The following is a 16437-nucleotide window of genomic DNA, read 5'->3' as shown; positions in this document are numbered from 1 at the left end:
CCTATGTGTGGTGCGTTGTTGGCACTGGATGGTAGGCTGCAAAGAAGGAGAAGAGGGCCACCGTCCTTCCTTTTTCCACCACACACCTAATTGTACCAAGTTATGATACAAGAAACCCAGGGAGAGGGCTTCCACTATTCTTTCTGGAGTGAACAAACCTTGTAAACAACACTGACACCTCCCTTAACATCGTGATTTTTCATTTCAATTACCACAACCCGTGTGTTCAGTTACCAAACAAACAAAACTTAGGGGCATATTCTCAAGAACGTGTGATAATCACCACAAAATTAACTTAACTCAACTTTCAACATCGCAGTCTATCACTGGAAAATTACGTTGTGTTAACTAAGTATTCACAACACAGCGGTACCATGTGATAGTCTGACGATGAGGCGTCAAATGACTGCGTTAAAACCAACGTGATGCCGCAAAAATGCGAAACACCAACGCAAAAAAGGTTGCAATGAGGCCAATCGCGATACAAAAATCAGCAAAAACCAGCGACAGGCCTGCAATTCACACACGTCAGGTGGGAAAATTTACTATAAAATTTTTAAAAAACAGACAAACAAATGACAAACAACAACCAAGCACAGCGGATATTGCCGGAGCAAGAACGGAGGACAACCAGAACCCCCCAAGCCACCCGGAGGACCAGCCAAGGACCTTGGGGTCAGGTTAGGCCAAGGAGAAGAAGAGTAGGATGAAGCGGTTCAGTCTGCAGGAAAACAGGATCCTGATAACGGAGGGGGTAGAACACCATGATCAACTGTTAGTCACCTCCACTGTGTCATTGGCAACCATAAATGTACTATGGCAGTCCATCATGAACAAGGTGAATGCAGTCGGAGTGCTGAAGAGGACAATGGAAGAGGTTAAGAGGGGCTGGACTGTTGTCAAGAGCAAAACCAAGCAGAAACTCACCAACAACCGGAAGGCAGCAATGCAGACTGGAGGTGGGAGTCCTACTGCGCCACAGGAGGAGCTGGACGAGATGGAGGAAATGGTGTCCACAGTCATCAGTGGGGAGGAGGTGGCAGGAGTTGGGGGACAGGACACTGCTCAACATGACCGGACACAACAGCACCAGGGTGAGTAACGATCAGGGACTAGGGGGACAGGGAGAGTTGGGCACAATGGCACACATGTACAGTTGAGCTGAGCACATCTGCGGACCCTCTCTTCTCTGATGACGAAGAGGAGCACAACAGCTTTGACTCTGACACCCTCCAACAGCTCATGGAGAGCTTTCGCAGCCCACCACTAGGAGCAGGGCAGCCCAGCTGCTACAAGGAGACCCCACGCCCTGCACAGACCACACAGCAGACAGCACCTACCACCTCGGCTGCCTCCCAGGACCCCCACGAAGAGCACATGGCCTTCCGAAGCCGTGTGTTGGGGTGCCAGGAGACTCTGGCTGAACAGGTGTGGATAGGCTTTGACCGCATGGCAGCACAACAAGATGCATAGTGGGTGTCTAAATCCAATCAGGGACCACTCACAGTCCCTAACGCACTCCCACAGTCGTTCCATGCTCTCCAACGGACCATGGCTGACATCGCTGGAGCCCTGACTCAGAGAATAGAACAACTGACAGTCAGAGTGGCTCTAGCAAAGTCACTGGGAAAAGGGACACATGCGGAGGTTAATGGAAACCATGGAGCGGGTGCATGCGGAAAGAGCAGCTGCCACGGCTGCACTCCATCGAGTGGTAGCTGGGTTCCTCAATGACCTCAAGACCATCCTCATGGCATTGCTGCCACAAGGCCTGGCGCAGATGCATGCTGCTGCTACCACTACATCCATATATCTTCCCCCTGAAGTGTCTGTGCCACATAGTGCGGCAGACTTTCAACTCTGGCCCCTGAGGTGTCACTGTCACACAGTGCTGGAGAAAGGCCAGCACCACCCACACATGAGGCACATGAAATAGCAGTGGATGAAGATGCGGATGATTCTACCTTAGTGGTAAGAAGGACGCAATAGCATTCATCTCCGCCATATGGCCTGTTTCTGCTTGGTTCTGCCATCTGCGTCATCACCTTCCACTGTCCCCCGATGCATTCTGAGACACTCACCTCGGACCTCATCATGGACTACCATATTCTGTTTGATCGCCAATGGCACAGCAATCAGACTGCGGACTGAACTCTTCCTTTTCCTTTGGACTTGTCATTCCCTGAAGGACTCTGGCTGGCCCTCCATGGGCCAATATTGTAATGTGGAGTGTGCATGGCCCTGTACTGCTCCAGATGCAACACTCCTCTGGAATATGCATTAAACATTCCTAATCACACAGAGGTGTCATGATTATGATATTTCAAGTGTGGAAGTATGGATGAATGTTGGCTCAGTGAATTCCTCTTACGTCCATGTGGCTCATGCCGTTGAACTTGCGTCATAGGGTGAGGGTGACACATTGCTGACTGCAGTCTGGGTGGCACCATCACAATAACGGGGACACACACATTTGTTACTTCCTTGTCCAGCCCAGAACAGAACCACGCCCAGAGCCCCGGGGTCAATGTTCAGACTCTTACACTGGACTGGCATACACCAGGCCAGCCCACTCTGCTTATGCTCACGGGGGGGGGGTAATGATACATGTCCCAGGTCTTCCCTGTAGTGATCTGCTGGTCACAGGTCTAAGTGTCAGCATGCAACAGCCACTCCCTCACGGCTGGTGTACACGCACACCAAACCCATCCAGCACACGCGTCACAGGACATGTGACCCTGCCAATAAAAAGGGAAGGGCGCATGTGCTCGACGCCATTTCCACTCTCTATCTGGGTGTATCCGTGTGGTGTTCAAGTAGGCATGAGGGCCAAGGGCCCTGCCAAATCACATTCCCCTGGCCCGGAGGTGACATGCTGTTGTCTGCACCTCGATACTCAATTATACACGATCTATGATTTGTGGGGGAAAGAATTGGGAGCAGTGGATACACTGCGGCGAGCACAGGCACACCGCCACAGACAGTGAATTTCAGTGCACTGAGGTTGGGGCACCTCAAGGGCTGAGTGGGTGTCCAGCCTGCGATGATGCCGGGTGCACAGGTATGTCCTCTGCCATGGCGAAATCAAGACCCAGAATCAAATGTGAGACCTGGCGGCCCGCGGAGTGGGGTTGCATGATGTGGAGGGTGTCATGACCACAGGCCCCAGGCTTGGGGCCTGCACCACCACGTGGTGAGCCCTCATTACAACACGCCAGTGGCGGAAGGTGAGCAGCGAGGCCTGGGTGCGCAGGGGCGGGCATGCACTACTGGACGGCGGGAGGGGCTGAAGTGCTGCTGCCTGGGTGCAATTGTATGTACTTTGCCAATCTTGTATCTGGACTTTGTTTCAGATGAGGGATCTGTTTCAGATGAGGGACCTGGTGAGCTGCCCTACATACCGGCACGTGGTTGGAGACACACCGGTGGCAGCAGGTGAGCAGTCAGGCCTAGGTGCACAGTGCAGGCGCGCTCTCTCCCTGTCCCTCTCTTCTTTTCTCTGTGTCTCTCTCTCCCTCTCCTTCCGTCTTCCTCTCTCTCCCTCTCTTTCTCTCTCTCTGTATCTCTTGCTCCTTCACTCTCTCTGTCTTTTGATGGCCGCATGACACACCTTCTCATATGGATTTTTGTTTTGCAGGCTATGTCCTACAGATTGTCCTGAAAGAGCCGCCATGAGTCATCATTGATGTTCATTTGAGTTAATTTTGAATACATTTTTTCTGGTAATTTGAAGGTGAGTGTATGAGGCTCCTTTTTGTGACAACACATGGATGTTACATGTGATTGTGCGACATTGTTAGGAATTTGGTACACGAGTCCGTGGAGTTGATGTGACATGTCTTCGCCCGGGGGGAGGATCCTGGGGCTGGTGGCAGTTGGGGCTCCCAGCTCCATGATCAGTGACTCAATGGCATCTGTTGCCCTTCAGGTGTAGTTCTGGGCTGGGCTCCCTTTTGTGGTGCAGGCTGTCGTCCGACTTTACACCAGGTCAGAGCTGGTGTTGATTTCCTGCTGCTGACGTGCCTTATCACATGTTTTGTAATCTTATCGCTGATCTCATTGGACATTGAGAATGTTGCAGAGTGGTATTGTTGTGGACTCTGTAGGCCCTCACTGTTGCAAGGTCGAATTTATTTTCAGAAGCACAAGGGTTACTATCAGCTGCTCAACAACCTTTATGGTAGGGTTGCTCTGGTCCTCTGACTCTGGGACACTCATGAATCTTAAGTTGGTGTGCCTTTGCCTATTTTCCTTATCCTCTAGCTGATTTTTTGTGTTGCTAAATCCTTTGAAAAGTGAGAGGTTTATTGTGAGAAAGTATTTTGAATATCCACGCAGTTAGTAACTCTCTGACGAAGTTAGAATACCTGATTAGCTAGAGTGTCAAACTTTTTCTCTAACCTCTACATCTCGCCATCCAAGACCATTGCAAACAGCATCTGATTTACTTGTAGGTCACTTTACTCCAGCAAGATTGCTTGAAACATAGAGACGTTCACATTGGCTTGGTCCTGGGATGCCTGGAATAACGGCAGTCCATAATGTGTGCTTTGGCCCTCTCCACTAGTGGTAGCATCATTAACAGCAAAGCCCAAGGCATCTGCTGGGCTAGTAACTGAGTTTGCTCGACTGGAATGGCTCGATTAATGAATCATGCTGAGCTCGGATGTTATGGGGAGACTAACATTAGCTGTGGGTAGACATTCATGGTCATGTGACACTAATGTTACTACTTTTACCTATTTGGGGCTCCTAATGTACTCTTCACCCACGCTACACCTGTGTTTCAATCTTGCTTCCATTAATGGATGGGAATTGGTGAAGATGGGTTAGCTCTTGGTCCCGGGGAAAATAACTCCCACTCCTTCCTCCAAAAAACTGAGCTGGGTTGATCCGCCTGGTGAGGCACAGCCATCTTCCTGCTCCATACAAGGACTATTCAAGTGTGTAGATGTGTCTTTTGGCATTCCGCTATGCCCCTAGATGGAATTATGTGCCTCACTTTGGTTAAAGATTTGAGCAGGGCTTTCATCTTGTCGCTTGGCTTCACTGGGAGGCAGTGCTGAACTTGGGTAACCCAGGTCGTATTGACACAATGCCCTAGTTTCTTGCAGTGAGCAGCTTTTATCAAATGGCTTCTCCAGAGCCTGGCCTGGTTCTTTCTCACTTAATTGCTTTCCAATATCTGCCTGGTTAACCACCCCAAAGACTTTACAGGACATGGGAAGGGAATTAGCCATCTTGTCTCTTTTGACCTGATACCCCAGACCTGTCCTACTAAATGCAGAACTGGTCCTTGTCTTGGCTCTCAGCATCAGTGACCAAACTAGACAAATGCAACAGTCACAGCAGCCATTTGAGTCACACAGAGTTTTTCGGAGCAACAGCCACAGATTTGAAGAGATATCTTTTTAATAATTAGACCCAGTTACTATTTTCCACAATGTGGCCAGGCAAAGGCAGAGGAATCAGTTCCAAAACATACCTCCCATCTCGTGTACTTACCTTCCCCTTTAAACCCTTACATGCCTTCGGCCAGCTCACTTTTCAACACAATTCCTAGGTGTTGGTTCATGGCAGCAGGTCAATTCAGGGCACCTCTACTGGTAGGGCAGTAAAGGTGTGGCACTCCTGGAAGAGAAGAATCAACAGCGTCCTGGTTGCTGTGTCATAGTCATCATGGTGTGGAAATTTGGAAGCCAGTGAATCACCAGCACAGTACTTCACCATTTTGCTACTAGGCATGGCCTTCCTCCCTTCCATTGCATCATAATTCCAGGATTGTAAAGGGTGACTTATCACCCCTAAGAGTACCCAGGCACTGGGGGTCATCAGGGAGATGAAGTCAGCTATTACCCAGAGTCACATGATGCTGATCTGAGCTGCCACGAGCGCCAGGGATAGAACAGTATACCCGGTGCCCCGGAGTCAGCCGCTCTGGCCGCTGCACTACACTTCTCCTAATGTGACTGCAACAGATGTCGCCTCTCTGCCCCCAATTGATCGATCACCCCAAAATGTTCATGGAAGTAGTTATTGTGGATGACATTTTTTTTGTTATGTTTCTTGAAGATTCATCAAACTGCACCAATGTCATTAGGAATCCCAAAAACCCTCAAAACCTCTTCCTATGGTAACTATGTTGTAACTATAACTACAAAGTGGTGACCGCCACTGTGCATAGATATAGATATAGACATAGATATAGATGTGGATATGTATATATATATAGATATATATTGATATAGATATGGATATAGATATAGATAGAGATAGAGGTATATCCCACATAACACTCCTCCTGTGTAGTAAAAAACCCACAATGTGGATGCTGGTGAAAACGTGAAAAAGTGTTTTATTTGTCAGACTAAAATGGACCCAATATGTTTCAAATCTACTACATGAGCCTTGTCCATGAATGACCATTATCTTTGAAACAACCTGAATATAAACATAGTGCCAGCAGACAGTGAAGACAGATAACATTCACAGCCATTTTTTGTCTTAATTTTACCATTAATGTAGTTGTTCATAACTGCATAGTTAGGTCTTTGTGCACATACAGTTTTACTTGTCTGGAAAAGTGAACATGTTCTTGTATGTCCATGGTTCAAATAAAAGAATGTGTCCTAGCTATGACCAATTATGCAATGAAGTAGTTCATCCATTTCATAAATTGATTTAGTTTACATTGGATTAACACATATGGGGCAACTGTCTTTGCATACATGGTTTTTCACACAATTGCCCAAGTGGATATATTGTTCTCATCTTCTCCTTATATGGCATTTAATAGTAGTAACAGGCATTATTAAGTTCACTGTCTGATTTGAAACTCCCATCGAGTCGGGAAAAAACGAATTTCATATCATTATGAGCCCAGCAACTTCCAGGCTACAAAACACAGCTGGGGGACAGAAGACAGCTGAACAAATTTACACCAAATCACAAAAAGCATGCTTTCTGAGTAAGGATCTAGTTTTCTTCAACATTTGTTGCATTTCTGTTCAGTCATTTTTTTCTGTATCACTTCCTGAAACTCAAAGGGGGAATTGAATGTAATTCACTATCTACATAAGATGTGTCAAATAGAGATAGTGTAGTAAAGGTTTAAAATGTTGATGGAGGCCATGGCCAAGATGGCAGCTTGAGAAAATGTGCCTGTCAGAGCGCCTTCACTTGCCCAAGAACTAAAGCACTAAGCAGGCCCCCACCAGCTTGTAAACTAGCCCCATGCAAAGTGTGACCTTTGCTCACACCTGCCTGCCTTAGAATTCAGGATGAAGAGGTTTGTTGAGATCTGTTGTGCCATGGTTCACTCCAGCTGTGTAAATTGGGGTGATGATCTATAGGCCATCTCAAACACAGTTTATGTTGGAGCAGTCTTGCCACACCTTTGGGGCTTGGTGTGAAGGCCTCTGCCCTTGAGCAGAGGTGAGAAGAGGCTGAGACCATGATTGGGCCCTTCTTAAGCAGTGAGACCTCCGAATGCCATGAGTTTAAATGCCCTTAGGTTGGAGTGAGTACAAGGCCATTACTGGCACAGGGGTTAAGGCGCAGTCTCTACACCAAATCCTAGTAGTGAATCTATTTCAGGAATTAGGGGCCATATGTAGGTAAATGTGAAATACCGAATTCCTCATACCGACTGTTAACGATTTGGTATTAAGAAATCGGAATTTCCGATGTAGGTAAAAATTCGGTATTTTTTACCGATTCGGTAAAATTCGGAAAAACAATACCGAATCCTTAATATCGATCGGTATTACCGATCTGCATTACCGAATCAGTAAATACAGAATCGGTAATTCAAAATTGCAGCAATTGAGAAATCAGCCAATCCTGTGCATTTACACCACCTCTCAACCAGGAAGTGGCCACACCCATGCAGGTCCACTGAATAGAATCTTCTGGAGAGCCAGGGAGTGCAGAGGAGAACACAGGAGCAACTTAAGAACTTTTCCTGACACAAACTGCATAATGGCCAACAAGGAGACTGAACATGAAGGTGCAGAAATGAAAAGAAAGCTACATTTTAGCGAAAGGGAGCTGCAGGTCCTGATTGAGGAGGTGGTTAGAGAATAACCCTGGGCGAAGCACTACGCTACGCTCGCGGAGTTTGCGAAGTTTTCGCAACTTCGCACTACGCGAGCTGCACGTAGCACAGTGCGAACATGCGTAGTGCAGCGTAGCGTAGTGCAGCGGTCATTTTTTGCTTGTTCGCGGTCCGGAACGTCATGTTCGCGACCACGAGCAAGCAAAATGACATCCCGGCGAGATTCTCAACGCGAGGAGGTCAGGTTTCTCATTTTTGAGTGGTTGCGCATGCTCGCGACCGCTCTCAATGAGAAACTACCTGTTCGCGTTGAGAAAGCTGCCGCTCGAGTAATAATCTATTCGAGCAGCAGAAAACTACAGCTCGCACTGTGCAAGATGCCGTTTTCAATGCTTGCACAGTGCCGGATGCTTGTCCGCACTGTGCAATCATTGAAAACGCATCTTGCACAGTGCGAACATGCTACTACGCAGCTCGCGTAGTGCTACGTGAAGTTTGCGTAGTGCGAAGTGCACTTCGCGTAGCTTCGCGTAGCGCTACTTCGCGAACTACGCCCACCCTTATTAGAGAACACACAAAGCTATTTGGGAAACAGTCACTGCAAGTGCCAGATTCTGAGAAAAGAAAAATATGGCGTGGCATACAGGAACATGTGAATGCGATTGGAGTGACCCACTGTGAAATAGAGGTACTAATAAAAAGATGGTACGACGTCAGGAGCCTCAAAAAGACGAAGATGGCTGAAAGGAAAAAACAAGCCAGCCTGACAGGAGGAGGAAGAAACAGGGCACCTGCACTGACTGCACTGGAACAGCTGGTGGAGTCCACCATTGAGCCTGACAGCGTCAGCAGAATCGGGGATGCAGACAGCTCAGCCAGAGCTGGCAACATACAAGGTAAGATGTATGCATACCAAGCTGTGCCCCCCACTCCCTGACCCCATTCCCCAATGAGGCAGTGTGAATCCCACTCCAGTACATGTATTAGTAAACTCCAGCAATGCATTATGGGAGATGTAGTCAGTGTAACACCTATCATAACAGTCATCCCACTGAACACAAAGGCATGTGACACACTTCAGTGATGAGCAAGCAGAGGACAGTCAGATAGATTGGCAGATATGAAAATGTATTATTGTTATGAAGTGCTGCCAGACTAGTGAGCTAATGTACAATTTGTGTCCACGGGCGAGACATCATGCAGGTCTGCACGTGACAAGTCAGGAAGGGCACCCCGGAGGGAGAGATCGGAGGAGGCCATTGCAACTGCAGGGCACATCACCACCACCACCGGTATAACTACCACCGCCGGCATCACCACCACTGTCAGCTTCACCACCACTGCCAGGATCACCACCACCACCACCTGAATCACCAGCAGCGTCATTACCGGCAGTAACAAGACCCAGGAGGCATGCAGTTTCCAGACTCCAAGAGATGGAGTTTTCCTTGGAAGACAGCAGGGCTGGAGAACAGTCAACAGTGCCATTGGATGGCAATAGTGCAGGATCACAGTCCCCCACAGAGCGATCACACACAGGAGCCAGATGCCGCAGGGCTAGGGAACCCAGTCCACCATTGCAGGGTGAGGAGCATGGTGTGTTTGCAGGTCTGGGGGCGAACATGTTGAAGGTTCAGCGCCTGCAAGGGAAAGCAATACAATCAGTACAGCGGAAGATGAGACACGTGATTGCAAACATGCAGAACATAGAGAAGGGCATCTCCTTAATGAACACGACACTGTAGGGCATAAAGGAAATGGCTGAGGGCATGAGGGACATGTCCCACTCAGTGATGCTGCTGTGTAGCAAGCTTGATGAGGACAGGATGGCACGGCGCAGGGAGAGGCAGAAGATGGAGAACCACACAAAGGCGGTGAACCGCCTCTCCACTGCCACATCTCTGCTCTACAGGCACTCCGTGGCCATGCAGTATTGGATGGCACACTGCAGCTGTGATGTTTCAAAGGGGCTTGTGAAAGTTACAACTGCACTTGAAGTGCTCCTAAATACTCAGTTGGCTGCATCGCAGATTACCTGCACATTAATGGAGTGGGTGGATTTTCTGTTTTGGTAGATGTACTCAGTGGCTGCAGGTGGGCAGATTGGAATGTGTGTCCCATCAATGCACCCTATAACATGTGGGAACTGTGCCTTTTGGTAAAAGTCTGTCTTGCTTTTCAGCAGTTCCGCCTGTGTGGTTGGGAAGCTTATGTAATGATGTATTCTCTGCATCATGGCATCCAGGAACTTGTTAAACAAACGGTACAGGCAACTCTGTGACACCCCACCTACCGCAGCTATCACCCCCTGGTAACTGCCAGATGCAAGATGCAAGTAGGTGTAGGGTTCAGAGCACCTGCACATGTGGTGATATAGCGTGCGCCCTTGGTGTTGGATGCTCCAGGAGTGGGTGCAGGTCCCTTGTCAGGTCCAGGAAGGTGTGCGGGTGTATCCTGTACCTTTCATGGTTCTCTGTCTCAGTCATTTGGGAGAGTGTGATGCGCTGTCTGTAAATGCGCTCCTCCCATCTCCAGATCCTCACTCCTGTGCCTATAGCCGTAGCCGCCTTGCAATAACATTGAGGGCCACCATAGTGATCACACTGTTCCATTTCGGGGCTGTTTAAATACAGTGCACCTGATTATCACCTGCTTTCAGTCCGTTGTAATTACGACTCTTAAATACCAAATTTTAGGAAATTCGGTATTACCGAATTTTCCTACATCTCTTTTCTCGTTTTTACCGTTTCTTATTTACCGATTTGGTATTTGGGTGTTCGGTAAATCCGAATCTGTAAATTAGAAATTGCTAATAAGGAATCGGTATTTACTGATTCCTTATTACCGATCCTTTCCTACATTGGGGATTGCTATATACCGGTCGGTAACACTGAAATCAACCAATTTTCGGTATTTGGGCCACATACATCGGGTCCCAGACACCTACCAACACAGTCCAATAGTCCATTTGTGTCCATTGGGTCATCATGCACTGCAAGTGGCACAAGCTCTCACAACGAGCTAAACTATGTGAGGAGTTGAAAATGTGCTGGAAGCCGATCTGAAGAACCATAAAAGCGTTGTCACATGCCTCCTTTATATTTAATATTCACCCTATCACGCTTCTGTTCAGGTGTCTTGCAGCAGAAGGCCTTAGCTAGGAGGTGGAGCAATGTCCAGGTATAACTGCTCCCCACCCAGTTACTAGGCCTAAATTGCTTACCTCAGTTGAAAGTAACTTGCGTTTCTATTGTGGAAACTTAGACAGAAATTCATATTAATAAATCGGCACAGTGTGATTTAAAGAGAGTCTACTGCAGAACCCACACAGTCCTTGGGTTCCCTGGGCCTGGTGATCATAAACCGCAGGAACTGCATCACTCAGTGGTAACTACACCACACCTCTGTTCCTGCCTTGGCTTCAACAAAGTATAAAAAAGACTTGAATGGGAGAGAAATGCCCAACAGATTGGTGCAAATCAGATTGGACAGTATTCCCAAAGAGCCAACTGGGATGTCCTCATTCGGAGACAGCCATACAGACCACCCAGATGAAAGCACTCCACTCAGCATAGCATTTACGGAATCAATATTTCACTCTCTGAGAACGGGCTTGCTTACTTTGAACAAAGATCTCTCCTGAGAGCACATAAGTAACAGAAAGGAAACCATGGAAGTCACAGGACTGTTCCAAGAGGAAGAAATTAAAATGCTGCAGATACTCTCCCTCAAGGATCAACCCATCAATATCCAAATGCAGATGGAAGACCTGGAAAACCGGTCTCGAAGACAAAATATGGTAGAGACACAATGAAAGGGACCCCCTTGAATGATGAAGGAGAATTCCCTTCTCCAAGAGGTTGGTCCAAGGTCTTCAAAACTGACACAGTCCACAGAACACCTGTCCAGTTGGGTCTGTTATAGGGCTTGACATATTCTGGGCTGCCTCCAAAACTGTGGCCAAAAAGAAAGAAATCTGTTTGAAGCCAGAAACCTAGCCCCCATCACTTTCCAAGGGGAAACAGTCTCCATGTACCAAGACATATCAGCAACTACCCAGGAAGGACACAGAGTTTTTAAACCAGTTACTAATATTCTATAGGAGAAAAATATCAAAGGTCAAACCACAGACACCTGGAAGAAGAATGACAGCTCTCAAGAGAATCCCAGTGGAGAAGAGTCAGTAGCAGACATGCCCACCTGAAGCCTGAGCACTAGAGAGACAGGTGATGTTGGACAGTTTTGTGAAATGCCTGCAGCCCATCGAAATTTCCCCCACTCACAGACACTGACACAGTATGATTTAGAAAGGGTGCTTCTAGAAACAGGGGCTTTGACTCAAGTAGGTAGATTAAGCCTGATTGGATAAGGGGGCTCAGGCACTAATCATATAAGGCACGATTCACCCACTCACCCACCGAGTCTAAGTAAAAAATACTGGAAAATACTTGGGTGACACAAAGAAAATGACTGCAGTATGGCTGTATTAATGTTGATTGGTTTACCTTGTTTTGGAGGATTTACAAACATGGAGCACTATTACATACATCACAGGTATGTAGAGCATCAGGGCCGGCCTTACCATATGAACCGGGGTATTTCAGCTATCTATAAAGCACCTGGTCACAACCTGTGTATAAACAATTAACAATAGTGTACATATAACATATGATGCACACAGCCTAAAATAGTTTCAATGTGAGAGGTCTGAACAACTCCTCTAAACAACTGTCCATGCTTAAAAACCGAGGGGCATATTACCAACGTTAAGCGATATTTATCGCTAACGATGCTTAGCAACAAATTTTTTAACGCTAAGCATCGCCAGAAATTATCGCAGATAAACCTTGCTATTATCAAGGTTTATCGCAAATGCGATAAAAAACGGCCGCAATGCATGAATATCGCTGAAAAGTCAGCGATATTCATGCATTACCGAGCTAATGCTCTTAGCCATGTTATCCGCCTCCCATTGGATAACATGGCTAAGAACTGCTCAGGGCAGGTGTTAGCTTTTGGAGATATTCGCGCTTAGCGCAAATATCTCCAAAAGTTGGTAATAGGAGATAGCGATGTTAGCGACTGTTTCCAGTCGCTAACATCTTGGCACGCCCACTTTGCATGTCATTAGTGATAAATATCACTGACATGCAAAGTGGGGCCCAAGATGGTCGCTATCTCCTATTAGCTGTCGCTAACTGGTGTTAGCGACAGCTAGGTAATAGGGAGATAATTTTATCTCCACTTTATTGGCTTTTAAAGCCAAAAAAGCGGAGATAAACCCCCTTGATAATATGCCCCCTAGATCGTGTCATATGCCTGATTCAGGAGACCCACATGTTCACTAGAAATTGGCAAAGGCTTAATTGTCGCTGGTTTCATAGACAGGATCTCTCTTAGGGTCTTACAAGAGGGAGGGGTATTCTCTTCTCCTTTGGCTTCAGAGGAGAATTGGGAGACAAAATCTATGAGATTTAATATCAGTGGAAGAGTACTTGCATAGCATGTAAGCATTGGGACTGAGTACTTTACCCTGGCAGCACTCTACAACAGCAATTAAACAGGTCCTTCAAACACCTGGCGATGGAATAGGCAGGGACTTTAATCTAGTGCTCGACAATGACAGGGGTCCTTTCAAAACATAGCCTTGGTTTGCTGCAAGAAAGTATCCTTGAGGAGTCATGGAGGGTAGTGCATGCACAAATATTGCTCACACCACTCTGCCGCCCACAAAATGTACACCTGTATAGATTCCTTTCTAGGAAAACTCATAGTCAGAGGGAAACCGCAAGAGGTAGACATTAACACTGATATTTCTCTTCCATCATGCTATGGGTAGTCTTTCTCTGGCATTTGGAGGAGCGCATAAGCAAAGAGGACCCTCACAACTTGCATATTTCAGTCTCTCACGATTGCACAACCATCCAAACTATACTCGACCATTATATGACAGAGAACACACAGGGTTGGTTTCACTCTCCACATTGTGGGACACTCTCAAGGCTGTGGTAAGGAGTGAACTGATTGCCATAACTGCAAGTGTTTGAACTAGAACCAATTCTCAAACATTTAGGGCCACCAAAGAATGGCAACAGCTCAATAGAGCTAAGACTGAGCTACAACTTGACAGGAATAAGGTGGCATTTTTGGAGCACTCCCTTTGCCATAGATTTTACTGGGATGGTAATATATTGAGGTAATTACTGGCTCCTTGCCTTAGAGTCCAAGGGCCTCATTCATGAGTCTGTGCGTCACTTTTACGCCGAGGGTACGTCACTTTTTGTGACACAGCAGTGGCGTAAAAAATGCGCCTTGTTGCGCCATATTTAGAAAGTGACGCATCTAGGGAGCTGCGTCACTTTGTAAACCCCTGCGCCACATTATACCTGTGCCAGGTATAATGTATGTAAGGGGGGCGTATTGACGCAAGAAAGGGTCGTAGAAGTGATGCAGTGAAATCTATGAGATTACACTGCGCCACTTCTAGGACGCAAATGCGTCAATTTCTTCCGCCTGCCTCACAGCAGGCGTAAGACTGAAGCAGGCCCTTTCACATGGGGCTTGCCCCATGTGAAAGGACATATTGCTGGAGTTGCGTCACTTTTGTGACACACTCCAGCAAAGCGTCACTTTTGCGCCATACAGATACGTCAGAAATACTGACGTATCTGGAACTCCTTGCGCAATGATGCTTCATACTGTAAGTAAGACGCATCATTGGTGTCGCAAGGAGGGCGCAATGAAAAGTGACGCATCGCTGTTTTCACACAGCGATGCGTCACTTTTCATAAATGAGGCCCCTAACCTTTAAGGATAAGGTAAGATGCATTTTTAATGCTCAACGGGAGGAACACTTAGAAGACACACAAATATCAGAGGAGTTTGGGAAGATCTACGCGACCCTTTACGAAGTCCAAAAAATTAGATCAGCAAATACTTTACTCAGACTACAGTTCCCCAACGTGACCATGAAGAAGGGCAGGATGGATACAGTCACAGATTAGTCCAGTTGAATGTTTACCTTCTCATTTTGTGTGCCAAGAGTTCTGTTTGTGTTGGAGAGGGTTGCAAGGATCAAGGAGAGTGTTCTGGGCAGCAGTCGGCATGGCACGAAAAGCAGGCTGGGTGTCATGGATGGGCAGACTGGAGCTTCCAATTGGTGGTTCCCTGCGGGCTGTTGATGTTGCTGTGTGAAGAGATTCAGGCTGCCAGCGGCTCATACTGATTTTCGGGGATAGCGGCATGGTTCTGGCGCAAACCAGCCTGTTTGTGGTAGCAAGGAGTCCAAAGGCTTGATTTCATGAGCTTGTGAGACACACCAAAGATCCAGACCCGAGAGGCACCTCTTGGGGGTCAAAGGCTTACTGCAGCTGGGTACAGGAGCTGGTTGGGGAGCTTTTTATGTCCCTGAGGCGCAGATCAGGAGGCTGGCAGACTAACTCTTTGAGTCACTCTGGGGTTCTGGGTTCAAGATGAAGTTGCAGGTCCAGTTCTTTTTCCCTAGGCATGAGGGCAGCAGGCAGTAGGTCAGCAGGGCAGGGCAGTAGTTCCTGCAGATACATCATAAGATAATCTGTGCTCACCCACTGGTAGCTTGGCACAGAGCAGTCAGGCTTTTATACAAAGGCAATGTGTAAAGTATTTGTGTAACACACACACAGAATAACACAATGAATACACCAAAAAAAGCACTCTACACAGGTTTAGAAAAAAATAGAGGACATTTTGTCTGAGAAAAATGAGACAAACATTACAAAAATCCTATAAGTAATATGTAGAAGAAGAGATGTGAATTTTTAAAGAATAAACCAAAAATAGTGCTTAAAAGCCACCGGGGGTCAAGAAGTTACTTGAGGTTGTGAGTGACCGGAGCAAATCCAAAGTTGAGGCCAACCACGATAGAGGGCAGGCCGGCTACAGGACCTATGGAGGGCCCACTGAGACAGTACCTTAGATGTATCAAAGCATACACGCTGAGGGTATGATATGTCCATCTTTTCTACACAGTTGGGTCTCTACATCATCATCCAGCTTTGCTGAAGGGAAGGCAGTGCATTGCTGTTGAGCCGTGCAGAGTCTCATTGTTGAGCTGCACAGGCTGTGGAACCACTATCCTCAGTTGCTTTGGTGTCGAAGGGTGATGCAGCAGAATTTCTGATGCAGTCGATGCAATGCGTTGATTTTTTACCAAAACTGCTGCAGAATCCACTTCGGAGGGCCAAAGCTAACAGGGGGCACTTCAGGCAGGTCTAAGACTCCCAGAAGGCAGAGTTCAGCAGCATCAGTGGACTTGTAGGAAGTTGTTGTTTCCCTGAGACTTCAGAATACAGAAGGCAAGCCAGAAAGCCCTTCGAGACCACTTAGCGGAAAGGTAGAGTCCT

This window comes from Lissotriton helveticus, chromosome 7, assembly GCF_964261635.1.
Source record: "Lissotriton helveticus chromosome 7, aLisHel1.1, whole genome shotgun sequence".
In the NCBI taxonomy this organism is placed as follows: Eukaryota; Metazoa; Chordata; class Amphibia; order Caudata; family Salamandridae; genus Lissotriton; species Lissotriton helveticus.
Note: the sequence above shows the minus strand (reverse complement) of the source record.